This window comes from Salmo salar, chromosome ssa09 (genome assembly GCF_905237065.1).
Source record: "Salmo salar chromosome ssa09, Ssal_v3.1, whole genome shotgun sequence".
NCBI classification, from domain to species: domain Eukaryota; kingdom Metazoa; phylum Chordata; class Actinopteri; order Salmoniformes; family Salmonidae; genus Salmo; species Salmo salar.
The window spans coordinates 115,340,320-115,360,163 of NC_059450.1; the positions used below are offsets into that span (position 1 = coordinate 115,340,320).

The 19,844-nt window shown below is 41.4% G+C and overlaps 1 long non-coding RNA gene across 1 annotated transcript; it reads left to right on the top strand.

The window, feature by feature from the left end:
- Window positions 1-438: 438 nt before the first annotated feature.
- Window positions 439-1,984, top strand: LOC106612390 (uncharacterized). The gene is made up of 3 exons (XR_001330290.2): window positions 439-490; window positions 602-911; window positions 1,477-1,984. It is a non-coding gene; the product is annotated as an uncharacterized lncRNA (long non-coding RNA).
- Window positions 1,985-19,844: the final 17,860 nt, after the last annotated feature.

Here is a 19,844-nt window from a genome sequence, read left to right on the forward strand (position 1 = left end):
TGCAAAGCTGTCAAGGCAAAGGTTGGCTATTTGAAGAATCTCAAATGTAAAATATATTTATATTTGTTTATAACTTTTTTGGTTACTACATGATTCCATATGTTATTTCATAGTTTTGAGGTCTTCAATATTATTCTGCAATGTATAAAATAGTAAAAATAAAGAAAAACCCTTGAATGAGTAGGTGTGTCTGTAACATGTGCGCTGGGAGTCAGGAAGCAAGTTCAGAGAGTGAATCGTTTAATAAATAAATAAATGAAAACATAACCCAAACCACGAACAACGCACAGACAAGAAACAGAAACAATGATGCCTGGGGAAGGATCCAAAGGGAGTGACATACATAGGGAAGGTAATCAGGGAAGTGATGGAGTCCAGGTGAGTCTAATGACGCGCGTAACAATGGTGAAAGGTGTGCGCCATAACGAGCAGTCTGGTGACCAAGATGCCGGAGAGGGAGAACACATGACAGTGTCCAAACTTTTGACTGGTACTGTACATTAGAACTGCAACCTGATTTTGTTGTGTTACAGAAAGCCTTGTTGATTTATAACTTGTACTTAATGCGGGAAAAACTAAACATATGTTCTCTAATTCACAGAAAAATGTCTGATGGGCTACATATTCACTCATTGGATGGCTCTTTCATCGAGCGGGTTCCCGCCAAAAATATCTGGGCATTTGGATTGACAAAGATCTAACCTTTAAAAAACTTAAGGATGAGTTAGTTAAAAAGCTAAGAATTAAAATTGTATTTTTTAGAAATAGATCTTGCTTCTCCATGAACAGCAAGAAGCAAATTGTGCAGTCAACTTTCCTGCCAGTTCTTGACACCATGTACCAGAATGCAGCAGCCACTTCTCTGATACCATTGGATGCTGTCTACCATATTTCCCTTCACTTTATTACAGGTGACAGTTTTAATACTCATCACTGCATCAGAAGGTCGGCTGGACTAAAGTCCCTTAGATCACTTCATTACTCCGTTCATATTTACAAAGCTCTGCTCCACAAGCTTCCAACATACCTCACTTCCCTGGTGAAATTTTAAATATGATATACCAAACCCATTCACAGGGTTGGTTAATTCTTGAGGTCCTGCTTGTCTCCACAAAGTCTGGTAAATCCACTTTTAGTTTCAACCCGCTACAGTTCTGGAATACATACAAAGCAATTTACACCTGTATTCCCTGGTGCCGATAGGGCAGTTTAAAACTGTTGTTGAATTTGTTTACTGAAGTGTGCAATTGTTTCAAATGACTTATAAGTTGTTGTATTGACCTGATGTAATGTATTTATAGCTGTCTTGTAGTTTTTATATTTTGTTGTTGTGTTGATGGAATATTTGTCCTCAGGGCACCATTGCAAATGAGACACTGGTCTCAATTGGACACCCCTGAATAAATCAAAATACATAATCAATGGTTGTTAGTGTTATGCCTACCTGTTTCTCTCTGTTTGTGCTTTTATTTGCAGATTGGGGACCGGTGGAGCTGATTGGGTCGTTAAGGTGACAAATTGCACCTGGGTTTGGGATCAACTAGGAGATAAAGGTTCCTGGTCCCCAGTCCTCACGCTCCCTCATCAAGCACCGTTTTGTGATCTGGTTGATTTAAAAAATAAAAAATAAAGTTTTATGTGCACCCTTCAACACTTACACACATTTTACCTTCTCCATTACACCCCACGCATGCCTACTTTCACACTACATAGCTTAGTTTTCCTTTGTAGTTTGATACTTTTAGTTATTTAATGAATATTTTTGTTACTCAACTGCCAACGTGTGGACTCCATTGTTTGACACCATCTGAGAGCCGGGCTGTGACGTTAGCGAGATGGCGCCATTCATGTACAGAATTAATAGGAGATTACCGTGACTCAACGGTCAAGGGGATGTAGTCATGACTGGATCTGGTGTGGCGGTAATGTAATCGAATACCTCAGTCACCGCAACAGCCCTACAACAACCAGAACCTCTTTAATGTAGCCCCCTTGAGCATCAAATTGGTTAGCAGATGTTGTTATACACTTAACAGTACATGGTTTTGCAACGTCTTGACAGCTGCTGGAAATTATGTAGGCGTTGGGCAACTCCAAAAGTAGTTAATTTTTCTTTTGAACATTTATCTACAAGGCTGTAATGTACAAAATATGTTGGTTGAAAGAAAGTACATTTTCTAACAGACGACCAGTTTTGTTCAGCAGTCATCACGTTATTGTATGGATGCTGCTTTTACTGTATGTACAGTATATGCTGCCAGGTTAGACAAATCATTTCCCAATCTTGATCTTATCACCGTCTGTCCACCCTCCGTCCAGGTCCCTACCATGGTGCTAGCTTTGTCTCAGGTTTACAATCCAGACATCAAGATCTGCTGTGCCGGGAAGCTGTCCAATAGGGTGCTTGGAGACAACCTGTCCATTAACCCACAGACCTAAGGCCTACAGCTGAAGCCTAGTTCATTGAACATCCTCCACTACGTTAGGTTTAATTCTCATCTCAAAGTCGAGTAAAACAGCTAAATCATCCATCTGTCTGTTGATTAGTTGTTGGTCAAGGCATGAAGACAATGCTGAACACAGGGATGTATCTGTGCATTTTTTAAATGGTCAAAATAACTAAAAGTGACATAAGACAAGGCTGAAATGACATGTTGTCCACAGTGGGAAGTGAGTGTCCTATATTCATTGCCAATGTCCTAGAGTGCTACCTGTCTATCAGGGAGAAAATATGTCCCATGATTTGCCAGTATGAATGACTCTTCATAGTGGTGTTTGCTTTACTTTGGGTGGCAGGTATCCTCGTGGTTAGTGTTGGGCCAGTAACCCAAAGGTTGCTGGTTTGAATCCCCGAGCTAAGGTAAAAGAAATCTGTCGTTCTGCCCCTGAATAAGGCAGTTAACCCACTGTTCCCTGGTAGGGATCATTGTAAATAAGAATTTGTTCTTAACTGACTTACCCAGTTAAATAAACTATATGCTGTATTATGTCAGTTTTGTATGCACAGTTAGTTCCGTAAGCCCCAAGCGGTAAAGCGGCTCTGTTGTGTGTCAGACGACGGATAACAAGAGCTCTCTTTGGGTCTCTCTTCTATCACGGCCCTGTCGGTGGAGTGTGTGCACAGGTCCCCTGGTAAGAAGGTTACCCAAAGTACACATGCTAGAAAAGAGAGTATGTGCATGCTACAGTGTGTTGGCATGAAGCTGTCTGTATATGTGTCTGTTATTCATGTTGTATGTGTGTTGATACCCTGCTGACTGGTGTGTGTCTCTCCCAGTGCTGCGGTACAACTCCCTATGCTGTAGAGGAACGACGGGTGCTGTGCTGTAACCAGACGTTGCACCGTGGGGTGGAGGCTGGGCACCAGTGCTCCCCAGGTGGCCACTTGTATCTGCCATCCCGTGACATAGTGTGTGAGTCACACGTTCATCTCAACAATCCAGGCAAACACTGCTGTGGAGAGGAGACATACAACCCTAAGGATGAAATCTGCTGCAACGGACACAAGTGAGTTGCTCTGTAGGGTGGAAACTGTAGGTAGTTGAACCTAGCCAGGCAGTTTATCCTGAAGACGTGGGGTTATCACTGTCTGCAAGCACAGTTCAGAGTGCCAAAGGGCTAACGATTAGATCACTTCATCTTCAACAGAGTGTGTGTGTGTGTGTGTGTGTGTGTGTGTGTGTGTGTGTGTGTGTGTGTGTGTGTGTGTGTGTGTGTGTGTGTGTGTGTGTGTGTGTGTGTGTGTGTGTGTGTGTACTATAACTGTGGAAAGTATTTTCCAACCACCAGACTGGGTGTATATCTTTGTATGTTTATGTCTGAGACATGGATGGATGCTGATACAAAGGGTGTGTGTGTACAATATGTGAATGCCAGATGTTGGAGAATTCTGTGGGCAGCCACTGCTTAAGTTAAACAAAATGCTGACTCCCAGACATGTTTCAACAGGGCGTCTACCGCTGCAGCCAAAGGCCTAAGGGTCTCCTCCCATTCTGTACTTCACTTCCCTTTTTCCAGTCAGAGGCATTCAGACAGTTAGACTGCCAGACATCTAAGAGAGGTGGTATGTCTGATTCGGGGTCTCTGAGGAGACCAGACACCTGTTTGGGAGGTGGTAGTTGTGTAACTTGTGCTTGACCTCGGTGTCTGACACCAGGAGGAAGCTGGTTGATTCTTGTTTGCTATTTGAGGAATGTCACTAATGTATGTTCCATGTAAATTTGAATTATTGACTGACGTCTGTTTTTTGGGAATACAGAAAAATGTACCATGTCTGAGGACACATCTGACACAGATGGGAAGGACTTTCTGAAAAACACTTGAATGTACTCATGTTTTGACTCTGTATAGTGGCTTCACACGTTGATCTAAAGTCGGTAGAAACGTGGTCAAACACAACATTAACAAACAATGCTCCAATGTTAGTCTCTAAACCTGTCAATCAAACTGTGGGCGGTGACCCATAGTACGGTTCCCGGGAAGTTGCATGCCAGTCTGTATTTATACAGATGCAATTACTCAATATTGAGGCCATTAAAACAAGCGGTATGTCTGTGAGAATAGTGCAGTTGTGAGTGACACACTTGAATTTACTTTCAATTTGACTCTGTGGTTGAATCCAGTGGTGGTCGGTGCCATATAAGATTGTGGTGGACTATTTTTATGAGCTTAGCCTTATTTCTATGACAACATATTGGATGACTGTCATTCATAATCCATTCATATCAGCGGAGCCTTGTCTGGCAGCGAGACAGTTCATCCAGCCTCATTTATTGCCCTTTTAAAAAACATAGCTGATATGGCTGACTTGCTTATTAAACAATTGTGGTTTCTAATGACAATTGAGATGTACAAACTATGATATAAGGGGACGACGAAGATAAGAGGCAATCGGTAATTTCGATTAAGATATTAATGAGCAAGCAAGGACGGAGTCTATATAACTACAGTTATCAGAAGTTTCCATACACTTAGATTGGAGTCATTATAACTCATTTTTCAACCACTCCACACATTTCTTGTTAACAAACTATAGTTTTGGCAAGTCGTTTAGGACATCTACTTTGTGCATGACAAGTAATTTTTCTCCAATCTTTTTACAGACAGATTATTTCACTTACAATTCACTGTATCACAATTCCAGTGGCTCAGAAGTTAACACACACTAAGTTGACTGTGCCTTTAAACAGCTTGGAAAGTTCCAGGAAATGATGTCATGGCTTTTGATAGGCTAATTGACATAATTTGAGTCAATTGGAAGTGTACCTGTGGATGTATTTCAAGGCCTACCTTCAAACTCAGTGCCTCTTTGCTTGATATCATGGGAATATCAAAATTAATCAGCCAAGACCTTAGAAAAAATTGTAGACCTCCAGAAATCTGGTTCATCCTTGGGAGCAATTTCCAAACACTTGAAGTTACTGCTATCATCTGTACAAACAATAGTACGCAAGTATAAACACCATGGGACCACGCAGCTGTCATACCGCTCAGGAAGGAGACGCGTTCTGTCACCTAGAGATGAAAGTACTTTGGTGCGAAAAGTGCAAATCAATCGAAGAACAACAGCAAAGAACCTTGTGAAGCTGCTGGAGGAAACAGTTACAAATGTATCTATATCCACAGTAAAACGAGTCCTATATCGACATAACCTATATCTTGGCCAGGTCGCAGTTGTAAATGAGAACTTGTTCTCAACTAGCCTACCTGGTGAAATAAATAAAAAAACTGAAAGGCAGCTCAGCAAGGAAGAAGCCACTGCTCCTAAACCGCCATAAAAAAGACAGACTACAGTTTGCAACTGCACATGGGGACAAAGATCATACTATTTGGAGAAATGTCCTTTGGTCTGATGAAACAAAAATAGAACTGTTTGGCCAGAATTACCATCGTTATGTTTGGAGGAAAAAATAGGAGGCTTGCAAGCCGAAGAACACCGTCCCAACTGTGAAGCACGGGGGTGGCAGCATCATGTTGTGGGGGTGCTTTGCTGCAGGAGGGACTGGTGCACTTCACAAAATAGATGGCATCATGAGGATAGAAAATTATGTGGATATATTGAAGCAAGATCTCAAGACATCAGTCAGGAAGTTTAAAGCTTGGTCGCAAATCAGTCTTCCAAATGGACAATGACCCCAAGCATACTTCCAAAGTTGTGGAAAAATGGCTTAAGGACAACAAAGTCAAGGTATTGGAGTGGCCATCACAAAGCCCTGACCTCTATCCCATAGAAAATGTGTGGGCAGAACTGAAAAAGTGTGCGAGCAAGGAGGCCTACAAACCTGACTCAGTTACACCAGCTCTGTCAGGAAGAATGGGCCAAAATTCACCCTACTTATTATGGGAAGCTTGTGTTAAGGCTAAATTCTGACCCACTGGGAATGTGATGAAAGAAATAAAATAAAGTTGTTATTCTAACTGACCTAAAACAGGGAATTTTTACTTGGCTTAAATGTCAGGAATTGTGAAAAACAGTTTAAATGTATTTGGCTAAGGTGTAAACCTTCTGACTTCAACTGTATTTGCTTAGCCCTTTTGGAATGTACAGTGGCATAATTCAGAACATGGGCCATTCTTACAGTGTTCTCCCTGTACACCAAGTCAGAACTGTAGAATAAGTTAAGGGGGAATATAAGCAGACAATGAAAGCTCTTGCAATATTGATGAATACATTTCTCTAAAACAGGTTATAGGCTACGTGTGCACCACCAAGTCAGAACAGTAGGTGAAATTAAGAGGAGTAAATAGACCAAATTATTAGGGTGTGGCACATGCGCTAACATCTTACTACACAACATACATTTATGTTGTTGGGGGGAACCAGGGTCAAATGATGACGTCGTTGATCTTAAGGGCGTAGATCTAGAAAGAGGCCGATTTACATTTGGATGACCATTCAAAACGTATTTTCCCAGTCGGAGCTCGTTTATTCCCGTTTATTCCCAATTTGGTAAAATAAATATATATATTTTTTATATATTTTTTTTTTTAAGGATTTTCCAGTAGATTGACTTGATTCATGAGGACTGCAAGCTAAGATTTTCAGAGTATGATGTTGACATGATCAGTCCAATCAAAGCTACTGTACATATAATGTGATTTGAAGTCATTTTATCTGTGGCCAATGACCTTGAGCCTTCTTGGATGGGAACTTCTAATGTAAGTAAGGTTTTTGATATAAATATGAACTTGATTGAACAAAACATGCATGTATTGTATAACATAATGTCCTAGGGTTGTCATCTGATGAAGATCATCAAAGGTTAGTGCTGCATTTAGCTGTGGTTTTGTTTTTTGTGACATTATATGCTAGCTTGAAAAATGGGTGTCTGATTATTTCTGGCTAGGTACTCTGCTGACATAATCTAATGTTTTGCTTTCGCTGTAAAACCTTTTTGAAATCGGACAGTGTGGTTAGATAAAGGAGAGTCTTGTCTTTAAAATGCTGTGAAATAGTCATATGTTTGAAAAATGGAAGTTTTTGTATTTTTGAGGAATTTGTAATTCGCGCCACACCTATCATTGGATATTGGAGCAGGTGTTCCGCTAGCGGAACGTCTAGATGTAAGAGGTTTACAGACAGTTAATCAGGTTAGAGAGAGGATCCCAATTTAGCCTAACATTGTTTACATCTGTGCTAGTAGTACACGCATATACAGTGCAGTGTTGTAAGTTACAGTATACGAATGTTTAGCTAATGTGGGGTGACTAGTAGGCTACAGCTGTCAGTGTTCAGCAATTGGAAATCCATTAACTCTGTTCATTTTGAGTTCAAGTACAAAAATCGAACTATTGTTATTATCAATCTGTTAACGTTACTCAAAAGATGACCACAATTTGCAGATAACCTGTTTGCTATCATAAAGGTGAAAGAAATTATAGCTAGCTAAGTTACTTACTGCAGAGTAGCGCTAGCCATGATATAACTAGGCTGGTAGTTGATTTTAAGGTACAGCTATGATAATGGTAATTTGTCGTTGAGATTGGACTAAAATGTGGGTAATTGGATGCTTAGATGTAACCATAGACTCTTATTTTTGCATAGGGTCAATGAAAAGAAAGGGAGAGATTTCAGACTTATTTTTAAAGAAGCACAAACAGGCAGATCAGCTGCAGACAGACCCAAGGCCTTGCAACACCACCGGACCCCAGAGTCAGAGTAGCCAGAGTCAGTGTGGTCAGACTTCACAATGACCCAGTCTACCACCACCAGGTCAGAGCATCTACCACGCAGTCAGATGCCCAGTTCAAAATGTAAATTTAGCTTTGGCTTGTAATAGATGATTTTTGTCAGATTTAAGCATCACTTTAAAATGTTGGTTGTTGATTCATGTGTATTCTTGTTTTGATGGCTGTGGCATTTTTATTGTGGTTATACACTAACGGTTCTTGTGTTATTTTAATGTAACAATGTATCTAGGGATGACACAGAGACCTCTGGCTCTGAGCAAGACAGTGAGCCAGAGCTGCCAGGAGATGTCACCGAGCCCCTCCCAACTGCATCAAGCACAAGATATGCTGTTCCAAAAGGACCCAATGGTTGGCCAGGCCTATACTTTAAACTACACATTTGAGTTGGCAGCTGATAGTATCTAATTTTGTAGATCCCTTAATTATAAATTTCCATAGAGATATGACACATTTATTTAACGTGCATTTCAGACATTTCAAGATCCAGAGAAGAGGGTCCTGTACAGCCGTGTTTGAAAACATTTCCCAGAACTCAGCATGGTTCTAGGAAAAGGGCTTTCAACAGAATATTCTGTGTGTCAAGATTCGACTTATTGTTTCACAGGTAGGGATTTTTCTCTACCCAATACACCTGAATCTGGTTTCACATCACAGTTAGGTATTTGTAACTGGAAAAAGGCGCTGTTTAAAGATTCTGGGTTTAAGCTCCATTCGAAGGCAAAGCATCATATCAATGCTATGTATGCTTGGAATCAGCATAAAAGGGCTATTGACAGCAACTCATCAATGTTAGATGTCATAAATGAGTACCGGAAAAAAGAAAGTGGAGAAAACTGTACTTTAATTAAAACAATTGCAGATGTGCTCCTATTAACTGTCACTCAAAATATAGCGCAGAGAGGTCATCAAGGCTAATTTTGACCCTCTCATAGAGAAAATGAATGCATGTGGCAATGCTAAGTACACAAGCCACCAAATCCAGAATGAAGTTCTGGAGATGGTACAAAGTCAAATAATAAGAAAAGTAAAAGAAAACCAAAGATTTAAAGAAAAAAGAACAAATGTATTTAGTTGTGAGGTACTGTTACAACGGGGCCATCCACGAAAGCTTTTTACACTTTCAGTCAGCTGAAAGCTTAGATGCAGCAGGCCTCACAAAAAGGATAATTGATTACCTTGAAAAACATGGTCTGGACTACAGAAATAATCTTGTGGGGCAAGGCTATGACGGTACATCCGTCATGAGCGGAAAGCATTCTGGTGTCTGCACAGATTAAAAACAGTGCAAGATTTGCATTTTATGTGCACTGTAATGCACATTGTTTGAATTTGGTTCTTGTCGATGCTGTAAAATCAATGCCTGAGGCAGTTAATTTTTTTGCTCTCCTGCAGAACCTTTAACTTTGTATCTGGCTCGTACATTCATCTCAAGTGGCTTGCAGTTCAGAATGAGCTGTAGCCACAGCAGCAGACCAGGGAACTACAGAGACTTATGGATGTAAGGTGGGCATGCAGATACATGGCATGCCGTAATCTGGGGGACAGGCTTCCAGAAGTTGAGAGTGCTACAGGATATCACACTTGAAAATAGTGGTGATAGATCAGTGGAGGCAAGGGGCCTTCTTTCTCAGATTTACATTTCACAGGGCTTTTGGTTACCTTTGTAAAGTGCTTGGTGATGCCAAATGTCTTTCTGACATGCTCCGATCAAGCTCTCTTGACCTAGCAAGGGCTGTGTATCTAGTAGGTGCCCTTACAGACACATTACAGGACTACAGAAGTGAGGGTTACTTTGGAGAACTATGGAAAGAGATTGCCGAGCACTGCAAAATAAGTGTACAAACTGTGTGTGAAAGACAGCCTAAAACAAGCTTAAGACTTCACGACTCATTGATGAGCACTGTAGGACAGAAAAATAGTGACCAAAGTGATGAGAGCTTCCAAAGAGCTATCTTTTATCAGGTGCTTGACAGTCTCACAGCTGAGCTGCAGAGGCGTTTTTCAAAGAAGAATTGCGAGAGAGTGCAAGGGGTCCAGTCTCTCAACCCAAAGAGTACAACATTCTTGAACGAGGAGCCTCTGTTTGCCTTTGCTCAGACCTTTCAGTCAGATTTAGAGGACCTCAAACATGAGGTTCATCAAACCAAGCGGCTTCTTGATAGGAGAGAGGAAAGTGGAAGGGACAGACAGTCTCCCCTCCTTGACTTTGTTGTGTTTCTAGAACCTTATAAAGAGGTCTTCCTTGAGCTATTTTGACTTTGCTTCTTGCGAGAGAAGCTTCTCAGCTTTAAAACTGATTAAAACCCACCTTAGGACAACAATGGTTGTTAACAGGTTAAGTCACCTTGGAATTCTCAGTGTTGAGTCAAGGAGGGCACGCTCCCTCAACATAGATGAGTTTGTGAAACATTTAGGCAGTTCTCACCAGAACCGCAGAATTATGCTGTTTTAAATCTATCTAGGATAATTTGGCACTTAGGCGGTCCCTCTGGTCATGATTAAAACCTGCACTGTGTACTAGCTAGTACAGACATTCTAAAATGATAAATCCAAAGGGTATGTCACACAGATTTAATTTGGTCTTGATTAGGTCGATTCCAAAACTTTTCTTTGCTATTAGTTTAAACCTATTAGTTAAAACCTATTAAGGATCTGCCCCTTTTTTCAATTTTCACCTAAAATTACATACCCACATCTAAGGCCTTGTAAGTAAGCATTTTACAGTAAGGTCTAAAGGTCTACACCTGTTGAATTCGGCGCATCAAGACTGTAATGAATACTCAGGGAGAAAAAGGTGTAGATTCACGCGCAGAGCGCAGAAGATGTTTATTAAGCCTTCGCAGAAGGCAGGAATCATGGTCAAACACAGGTAGGCAGTCAAAAACATAACCAGAAAGAACTGAACTAAATAGGGAACTGATGAAACCAGGTTAGAAACGAACACGGGTGAAATCAATTAACAAAAATGAAAGACGGGGCTAAGTTCCAGAACACAAAGAAACAGAACAAGGTTGACTAACAAAAGAAAAGCAGAACCTTACAAAGACTGCGCAAATGTGCCTAATTTGTTTATTAATAACTTTTCAAGTTCAAAACTCTGCACTCTCAAACAATGGCATGTTATTAATCCACTTTAATAGCTACTGCAAATTGTACAGTGCAGTTAGATTAACAAGAATTTAAGCTTTCTGCCAATATCAGATATGTCTGTCCTGGGAAATGTTCTTGTTACTTACAACCTCATGCTAATTGCATTAGCCTACGTTAGCTCAACCGTCCCGTGGATGGGACACCGATCCTGTAGAGGTTTAACATGATATATATGAGCATTTCTGCTTGATACCTGGTATGTCAAATTGCAGTTTTTTTTGTAAATGTACTTTTTTGCAAATAAACTATGCAATTTATGTAGCACACAAATGCTATCTTATCTCCTTGGTGCTTGAGATTTATTTTCTGAAAATATTTTGGATGTTCAACACTTATAGACCCAGATTATTTATTCATGAAAACAGAGTGACCCAAGTCTCTCCAGTAAGTGAGTACAGTACTGTGTGTGTGTGTGAGAGAGATTGAGCTGCAGTTCCGATGTAGAGACACTAACTATTCATAGTATGTTAAAGAATTCTAGTGAAGTAACCCTTTTGGACCACACAATCTACCACATTGAAGAACTCTGGGTTAAATGAATTATCACTTCTACCTCTAATCAGCAATCATAGGATTCATTCATGCTCCTTAGATGCCAGGTTAGGGTTACACTAATTTTCTGTCATGGTCTGTGGACCCCCTCAAGTAGCCTTGACCACACCCTGGCCACCCCATGTATAATATTTTAGTTCCGCCACTGTCACCACAGCCAATATCCACCATGAGGTTGGGAAAACCTAACCTACAAATAAAAGTGTAAAATGTAGGGCCGCAGGTCGAGAGACAAATTGGAGTAATGAAGGTGACCGACAGTCACACATTCAATACCGCCGTTATAGAATAACTATCTTCAAAGTAATGACTCGGGACGTCGGGTTTGAAATGAAAGCTTCTTTTAGTAATAATATTGGTTCACGTTACATTTAACAACTTTAGATTCAACAAACAATAAAAGTACGTTCTAGCGAAAAGTCAGGATAATCACTTGTCACTGGACATAACTGGCGCGATCTCTCTCTACTTGCTGTCGCAAGGCATTCTGGAACTTGCAGTCAAAAGCGTAATTCAATACTAACCAATACAACAAAATATGTATGTAGTTCTCTCAAACTCCAACACACAAATTCTAATACAATTACATATGTAAATAACTGTAAAGAAAATATCTTTAGATACAGCTCAATGAATTAACTTAAACATTAACTCTGTAACTCATTAAAGTTACAACAGCCGTGCACACACTTACCTCAATTTAGCTGATCTGGGGTGTAATCATTAGTACAAACAGTTGCAAAACTTTCAGTTCAAATGTGGAACATGAATTGTATAATTCAAGATACATGAATTGTATCATTTAAGTTATGAGTGTGTCCTTAAATCAGTGTTTGAGCTGGCCACAGTTTTTTTCAAACAGTCTTTACAGCGTTATGTTTTCAATGTGACCAGTTTATTTTTGGATGCAATCTTCAGACGTTAACAGAAGTAGCAGCATAACACAATACCCATCCAAACTGGGAAATATAGGCTACATTAGTCGGTGTGCTGAGGAAAGTGACCTAACACAAGCGGTCATATTTTATTTTTAGCTAACTCTCGGCTGAGAAACCATAATGAATTAGCTAATAGCAATTACTATTTACAGTTCATCACATCACCGGTGAGCTCACCAGTGACCTACATAATTGAGAAACACTTACTATAATTACAAAAGCATGTGGACACCCCTTCAAATTAATAGATTTGGCTATTTCAGCCATACCCTTTGCTGACAGGTGTATAAAATCGAGCACACAGCAATGCAATCTCCATAGACAAACACGCGGGCTGCGAGCCAGGCCTAATCGCCCAACATCAGTCTCCGCAGCAATGTTCCAACATCTAGTGGAAAGCCTTCATAGAAGAGCGGAGGCTGTTTATAGCAGCAAAGGGGGGTCCAACTCCTTATTACTACCCATGATTTTGGAATGCGATGTTCACATACTGAGATGTGAGATGTCCACATACTTTTGGTTATGTAGTGTATGCGTCCATTACAATCTATGCAAAAATCAGAACGCATGAATTGTCACCGGTACTTGACAATGTGAATAAACAGTAAATACATTGTGCTCCATACGGTGTCCTACAGTAGAAATGACAACACGATATACAGAAACTATAATAATGAAATAAGGCACTTACTACGATAGGAACGCTGCTGTGCTTAATTTGAGCCCTCTCAGATTTGACCTTGTTTGTTCCGGCACCTATTTGCCCGACTCCGGTAACTCACACAGCATTATTTATACAGTTTGTTCACTGTTTGCACTGTAATTATTTTTTTAAAGAGATCAGAGTTAAATCAAGTTGCCTCCGAGTTATTTCTCCCTCCTCCCAGAAAAGTCATCATGTAAAAGCGTGGTCGTCCTTCTGTGCAATCATCCTAATCCTTCATCACTGATTTTAGACCTGCTCTCTTATTTGTACATATAGGTCATGGGCAGGCTGGCGAGGTAAGTAACTGATCTTGAAACAGGTCTTGGCAGTGCTAATGAAGAGATCCCTACATAATCACATCACGTAGCCTTGGCTAGTCGTCTGACTTTGAAACTGAGGGACAGCCAAATCAAAAATGATTAAGAAAAGGCAATCAACTTTGAAGTTTGAAGTCCAAAAATCCTGAAAAAATATGATGAATTGAACCCTAAATGAGCCAGAGAACTGTCACTGCCAGATGAGAGGAGTGAGAAGCAAACTGCTCCTGATGGCGATGCCTTAGTTAGCAGTGCTGCTTAGCCACTAGTTAGTAGGCCTACTAGCGAGTCAGAATCGGCGGGAGAGGTGGACGGGGAGCGAGGGCAGTGCATCCACCGACAAAGTGCCCGGAGCAGGTGCAATTTGGACGGAGGATCAGTTCAAAGCCAAGCAAACTTATAACACCTGGCTTGTCAAGCAAAATTCAAAGCTGGGCTATATAACCTGAAAGAAGGTTGGGAGTTTGAGCCCGGAAAAGACTGGAGGGATGAAACGAGTAAAAGAGTGGGTGGAATTTACAGTAACATCCGCTGCCTCCAACGTAAAAAAGAGCCCTCAGAAAAAAAGTTTTTCAACATTCCCAAACCAAGGCCTATTTAGCCTGTTAGGGCTAGGGGGCAGTATTGACACGGCTGGATAAAAAACGTACCCGATTTAATCTGGTTACTACTCCTGCCCAGTAACTAGAATATGCATATAATTATTGGCTTTGGATAGAAAACACTCCAAAGTTTCTAAAACTGTTTGAATGGTGTCTGTGAGTATAACAGAACTCAAATGGCAGGTCAAAACCTGAGAAGATTCTGTACAGGAAGTACCCTGTCTGACCATTTCTTGGCCTTCTTTGCCATCTCTATCCATTACAAAGGATCTCTGCTGTTACGTGACACTTCCTACGGCTGCCATAGGCTCTCAGAAGGCGGCTAAAGCTGAATCCTGGCTTTGCAGGCTCTGGCTGAAAAAAAGTAGCGCGTTTGGGTAGTGGCTGGTTACAGTACTGTGAGACTCAGGCGCGTGCCCGCGTCGACCGAATGCTTTGTTTTCTTTCCTCTGTTTACCTAAACGGAGATTCCCGGTCGGAATATTATCGCTTTTTTACGAGAAAAATGGCATAAGAATGGATTTTAAACTGCGGTTGACATGCTTCGAAGTACGGTAATGGAATATTTAGAATTTTTTTGTCACGAATTGCGCCATGCTCGTAACCCTGATTTACCATTTGGGATAGTGTCTGGAACGCACGAACAAAACGCCGCTATTTGAATATAACGATGGATTATTTTGGACCAAACCAACATTTGTTATTGAAGTAGCAGTCCTTGGAATGCATTCTGACGAAGACAACAAAGGTAATCAAACTTTTGTAATAGTAAATCTGACTTTGGTCAGGGCTAAACTTGGTGGGTGTCTAAATGGCTAGCCGTGATGGCTGGGCTATCTACTGAGAATATTGCAAAATGTGCTTTCACCGAAAAGCTATTTTAAAATCGGACACCTCGATTGCACAAAGGAGTTCTGTATCTATAATTCTTAAAATAATTGTTATGTTTTTTGTGAACGTTTATCGTGAGTAATTTAGTAAATTGTTAGTAAATTCCCGGAATTGCGGGGTATGCTAGATCTGAACGTCACATGCTAATGTAAAAAGCTGGTTTTTGATATAAATATGAACTTGATTGAACAAAACATGCATGTATTGTATAACATAATGTCCTAGGTGTGTCATCTGATGAAGATCATCAAAGGTTAGTGCTGCATTTAGCTGTCTTCTGGGTTTTTGTGACATTATATGCTAGCTTGAAAAATGGGTGTCTGATTATTTCTGGCTGGGTACTCTGCTGACATAATCTAATGTTTTGCTTTCGTTGTAAAGCCTTTTTGAAATCGGACAGTGTGGTTAGATTAACGAGAGTCTTGTCTTTAAAATGCTGTAAAATAGTAATATGTTTGAGAAATTGAAGTAATAGCATTTCTAAGGTATTTGAAAATCGCGCCACGGGATTCAACTGGCTGTTGCGTAGGTGGGACGAATTCGTCCCGCCTAGCCCAGAGAGGTTAACGGCAGCAAGCATTGTAGATGAGGCTGAAGAGGACACCTTAACACAGGTTGTAGTTAACACTCAAAATAAAAACAGACATTACAGCCAGAGTCTTCCAAACCGCTTACAAGGAGGCTAAACGCCACAGACCCACTCACGGTTTTGAGCAAGAAATTGACTGTCAGGAGTTAAATGGACTTGACATGGGGAGAATTCTCCATTCCAATGTTGCTTGCTCCAACACAGCAACATATTAAATCCAAAATGAAGCAAACTATTTGAAAATAATAGTACAGTGCTCTCCCAAAATCACCCTAATGCTCAATGAGGCTACTAGTTTGAATAAAAAGAGTGCCTTGATTGTATACATCAGTTTCAGCTGGCAGATATGTATGTACCAGCAAACATTTTTGTTGATCTTGTGGAACTGGAGGATTTATATGCTGGGGGAATTGTCCGTAATCTGTTATCTGCATTAGTGTGTACATTTTACTGATGTCACGGATCCCCCCCAGTACTGCTGCTCATTCCGTTCACCAGCTCCGAAGGTCTACGTCACCGGCCTTCTAGGTGTCACTGAACTGGATTCATTTACCACACACCTTTTTCCTATTCATTCTGATTAGTATGTGTATATATGTGCCCTCTGTTCCCCATTGTCCTTGTCGGTTATTGTTACCATGTCCGTGGGTCCTGTGAGTACCTGAGCTGTTGTATCGGCTTCCATTCTATGTGTTATTGTGCACTTGTTTTACAGGTCTCGTCCCGTGTATTATTTAGAGGTTTACACCTCGCTCTTTTATTTGGGTGGAGTAAATAAAAACCCCTATTATGTATTCCTGCGCCTGTCTCCAATCATTAGACAACGTGACAGAATAACCGACCCACTATATGGAGACAGCAGGAAGGACTGAGCTGTCTAACATCGTAGAGACAGTCCAGCATCAAGAGGACTCTCTCTCCAGACTCGGCAGAACCATGGACAGCGTGCTGGCAACCATCCTGTGTTTGGAGGGGAATGTGCAGTCCCTCCAATCTCCAGTTCCAGCACCAGCCCCCACACCACTACCTGCCTCCATCCCATCTGAGCCGGTCTGCGGATACCCCTGTCCCTCCCGGAGCGTTTTGACAGCGAGCCAGTGAGATGCAAGGGATTCCTTCTGCAATTCGACCTGTACCATGCTCACTACGCCGAGGCTGCCTCTGGGAGAGACAGGGTTGCCACCGTCATCTCGGCACTGACCGGACGGGCCATAGACTGGGGTGCCATGGTCTGGGAAACGGGCAGACCCAAGGTCGAGTCCTACGAGCGCTTCCCCCTCTTCCGCTCAGTGTTTGAAGATCCTGTGGAGGGCCGAGGGGGGAGGTGAGTGCCTACTCCAACTACGCCAGGGTGCTAGGACCGCCTCGGAGTTCGCTCTGGAGTTCTGGACCATCGTGGAGAATCGGCTCTGGCCACCGTGTTCCACAGCGGGAGGAGGTACATATGGAGTTAGCCTGCCGTGATGTAAACCTGTCACTCGACCAGCTCATCAGCATAGCGATTCATTTGGACGACCACCTGCTTTCCCAACGAAGACCGGCGCGGAATCCGGAGCCCATGGCTACACCTGCACCGTGGCCAGAGCAGATGGAGGTGGGCTCTGCATTCCGGTACCTCAGAACTTCCCAGGTCACCCACCCCACGTGCTCACTGTTTTTTCCGGCTCCTCCCGATTTAAACAAATTTGACACTGGGAACATATGTACGTCCGAAGTTGTTATTAATAAGGAAAACAACAATGAAGGCAATGCAGGCGCCAGCCATAAAATGTGCCAGGTGGGAAAGAGTTAGTGCAAGTTCTGTACAGATTGGAGATGGATCTGCATACTTGAGCTTGGGAAGTGCTTGGGCTCTCGTCGAGGAGAGAAGTTTGTCCGGCTCAGTAATGCCTCATACGTGAATTGTCTGCAACAGTGAAATGGGCTACGGAACACACCTCAATTCAAACTGTTAGAAAAAAACAGGTTGGAAAATAATTTGAAATTGACAGGTAGAAACAGCCTATAGATAATTAGTTTGCAGCGTGCCTTGGTTTGATGGCAACGTGGGTTAACTGTCCTATTATGTACACAATCACATTTTGGAATAAAGTGAGTGCATTCTGACATCATGCACATACAAAAACTTACACTGGGGCAACCGTAAGAGATATTTGAAACTTATGTGAAAAGGTTAAAGGATGCAGTAAACTTTTCAGGCTTCACTCAGAGCCCGTGGCAGGTCATTAGTGAAGTGCCTAGACAGCTGCCCTGTGGAATGCCTGACTCTACCTGGATTATGTTGGAGAGGCTTCCATTAAAGAACACCCTCTGTTCTGTTAGACAGGTAACTCTCGATCCACAATATAGAAGTTGATGTAAAGCCATAACGCAAGTTTTTTTCCCAGCAGCAGATTATAATTGATGTCAAAGGCTGCACTGAAGTCTAACAAAACAGCTCCCACAATATTTGTATTATCAATTTATCTTAGCCAATCAGTCATTTGTAAGTGCTGTACATGTTGAATGCCCTTCTGTATAAACATGCTGAAAATGTGTTGTCAATTTGCTTACTGTGAAAAAGCATTGTATCTGGTCAAACACCATTTTTTCCAAAAATGTACTAAGGGTTGGTAACAGGCTGATTGGTCGGCTGTTTATGCCAATAAAGGGTGCTCCGCTATTCTTGGGTAGCAGAATGACTTTTGCTTCCCACCAGGCCTGAGGGCACACACTTTTTCGTTTAGGCTTAGATTGAAGATAGGGCAAATAGGAGTGGCAATATTGTCCACTATCATCCTCAGTAATTTTACATCCAAGTTGACAGACCCAGGTGGCTTGTCAATGTTGAAAGAGAACAAAACAAAAATCACCTCTTCCAACCTCACTCTATGTAATCACAAATTACAATCCTTGTCTTCCATAATTTGGTCAGTTATGCATGCATGTGTAGGTTGAGTTTGTTGCCATGTCCTGCCTAAATTTGCTAATCTTGCGCATGAAAAAAATCATTAAAATACTTGGCAATATCAGTGGGTATTGTGATGAATGATGGAGCCATGTTTGCCTTTTTGCCCAGAAATGTATTTTAAGGTGCTCCAAAACATTTTACTATCATTCTATCAGACCTCAGGATAAGATCCAGATGCAGACAGTTCAAAGTGACAAAAGTTTCTTGCAAATAATAGGTCAAGTGCAGGCAGAGCTCAGTAATCCAGAGCAGAGTCAGAAAAGTACAGAACAGCAGGCAGAATGGTCAAAACCGGGAAAACAGGGACTAGAGCGAAAACAGGAGTACGGGAAAGAAATGGGGAAAACCCCAACAGGTAATAATATAGGTAACATTTCATATACAGTAGAAACCACAAACAAATATGAAAGGGGAGAGACTATTTACCAACCTAAGTTGCAGAGGTGCAGTCATCATTTTACAGCCACATTCTACCACTGTCTTATCAGTGTCCACTTTATAAACACAGAAACAGTGGGAGCGGTTGACACAATCGACTGTGGATCAATTTCCTTTTTCAACAGCCTGCATATTTACTACCAGTATGTGCTCATTTCGTAGTGTGACAGATGATGCTTGTAGGCAAAGACATTAGTACCATGTTCAACATAGTTTTACACATTAACTTTTATGTTTGATGATGAAATACAATCACACACAACCCTGACATTTTTTTACCTCTAACAATTGCCTCTACACGGCTGATTGGAATAGTGTGATTTCTGAGATTAAGTTTCAAAATCTTATCCAAATGACCTGACATAATAAAAGAGATCATGTCTGAAATTAGATTTCTCTCACAGATTAAACTCTCGCTCTCGCCGTTTCCCTCATACAGGTTTTGGGATGACGACCCAATCCACCACAGATGGGATAGTCTTCCTGGTAATCTACGGCCTGCTGGGTTGCTCTGCCACCAT